The following is a 2,239-nucleotide window of genomic DNA, read 5'->3' as shown; positions in this document are numbered from 1 at the left end:
AGTGTTACTCCTTCCCTGGATCAGTGTAGTATCTTCTAAGCAGGCTCCTCTTCCTCAGTTTTCTCTTTACTCTCTATGAAATTTCTGAACTCTGCTACCAGATTATCATTTATCATACATCTCTCTTCATTTAACTACCATGAGAATGTAAACTTTTTTATTTTTTGCACCTGTGTGCTATTTAATTATGATTAAAGATTGTTTGCAGTACTGCTCAAGTCCGTGCCCCACCCCCCCAACACCAAGGGCAGCAGCAGAGCCACAGCTTGTGTGTCTGTAAATGTTTACTGTGCACAGGCGGGAGGGGCTCAGTCCTTCTTGACTGCTGCTTTCCTCATGGCGGCCAGGACATTCATTGCTCAGCTCCTCCCGCTTCCTCTTAGCACGGATGTGTGTCCCCACCCTCTTCTTGATGAACTTGAGGGCCCGTTTGTCCTTGGAGACCTTGAGCAACTCCATGGCGCGGGGCTCATGGGGAGCAAAGCCACACACCTCCCGGATCATGTCCCGCACGAACTTGGTGTGTTTGGTGAGGCGCCCACGGCGGCGGCTGTGCCTCGGTTTGCTCACGTTCTTGGTCACCTTTTGGCCCTTGTTGAGGCCCACGGCCATGGGGCAGCGCAGAGCCATGACTGTAATCTCCGATGGCGGCCACCGAGAATGTAAACTTTATGAGCTTTGTGTCTTGCACTCCTCTGTTGCCAGTTTCTAGAACATGGCAAGCATGTACCAAATATGGTTCAAGGAATTAATGAATGCCATGTTCAGATAGCTGTAGTGGCTCCCTATTACTTAAAATAATTTAACATGGCATTCAAATCTTGTATAATATTTATAATTACATGCTGGCAGCTGATGGAGGCTATGATTATAATAAAAATGAGGACTGAATAACAATTTAAATAAATCATTACTAGGAAAAAGGAAGTGATCTATAACTGAGACACTCAGAAAGTATGTGTGACTTGTCATGAGGTTCTGTAGTTTAAATCCACACTATTGTGCAGAATTTTTTGAATTTTATTAATAAGACCAAATAAACTATATACTAGGCAATGTGCTAAGCTTTTTACAATTGTGCAACCTGATAATGTAAGTTTTATTGTCTATATTTTTTTAGGTAAGAAACCAGACTTAGCTGAAATAATGTGTGTATGGTCATCCAGCTAGTAAAAAACAGTCAGGATTCAAAATGTTTTAAATTTACCATTATTTTACTGTGTGGCTTCTCATTTTTTTAATATATAGAAGAGAATCAAAATATTCTAAGTTTTAAAGAATTAAAATTTCATAGAATTCTCTTGATAAGAATGGTCCACTTGCAAATAGAGAGTTTTCTCTGTTGGAGGATGAAGGTTTCCATCTACCTTGGCAGATCTGAGGGATTCTGGGAGCCCCAGAACAATGTGTCATCTGGAGCTGTGAATTGAAGCCTGGGGTGAGGGCAGGGACTGTAAACCCCAGAACAAACACAACACAGTCCTCCATCCCTCAGAGTCATAGCAATGAGAGAGTGTTTGATGGAGTTCACAAATATCCAAGAATACTTCCATTTTCACATAATTGCTGGAACTACCCAGGGACTCTGTCTTAAACCAAATTGGAGCTACTCAGTCAGCAAGGAACTCCCTCTCGCCCTGGCTTTTCATCTCCTCAACACCTTTCCTCTCTTCCTGCTTCTTTAACAGACTGCTCAAGAACCCTGCTGCAGCTTGAGGGGCCCAGAGAAGCCATTTCCGCCTTGACCCCACCGCTATTCTGTACATGGCTTGAACTCCTGGAAACCGCCAACTCTGAAAAGAAGCATTTTTTACTTCACTTCTGGCCTGAACAAACCACAAAGGAAACTTAATGTAAGAAATATTTTAATATATATCTCCCTTTCTTTCAACCTCTGTGATAGTCATCTAGTCCACAGACTGAGGCTAATGCACATGGAAGGGGAGAGAGATCATCTCTGCATGTGCTCCACTGACATTTCGATAAGAGCACAGGGATGCAAAGGTGGCACATCTCCTAAGCTACCCTTTTGAAGATGTACCTTTGCAGAAAGCTTAGTGGGCTTCCTTTCAGTTTGCTGGGGAAGTTGAAAAAAATTGTAAGAATAATCAGACCCACAGAAACACACTTGTCAGGTGTGGCTTTAATGTTTCTATAATTTAATATATACTGATATTTATCTTTTTGATAATTTTGCTATTTCCATTTAAAGAAAATGCTATTTTTGGTTTAAATTCTT

The 2,239-nt window shown here is 41.6% G+C and overlaps 1 pseudogene across 1 annotated transcript; it reads right to left on the bottom strand.

Annotated features, from left to right (window-relative positions):
• Positions 1 to 308: 308 nt before the first annotated feature.
• LOC123641743 lies at positions 309 to 647 on the bottom strand (annotated as a pseudogene). Its single transcript, XR_006736340.1, has one exon. The product of XR_006736340.1 is annotated as a 60S ribosomal protein L36-like (transcript).
• Positions 648 to 2,239: the final 1,592 nt, after the last annotated feature.

The sequence above is a fragment of the Lemur catta genome, chromosome 7 (genome assembly GCF_020740605.2).
Source record: "Lemur catta isolate mLemCat1 chromosome 7, mLemCat1.pri, whole genome shotgun sequence".
Lineage (NCBI taxonomy): Eukaryota > Metazoa > Chordata > Mammalia > Primates > Lemuridae > Lemur > Lemur catta.
Note: the sequence above shows the minus strand (reverse complement) of the source record. Positions and strands in the feature narration are given on the sequence as shown.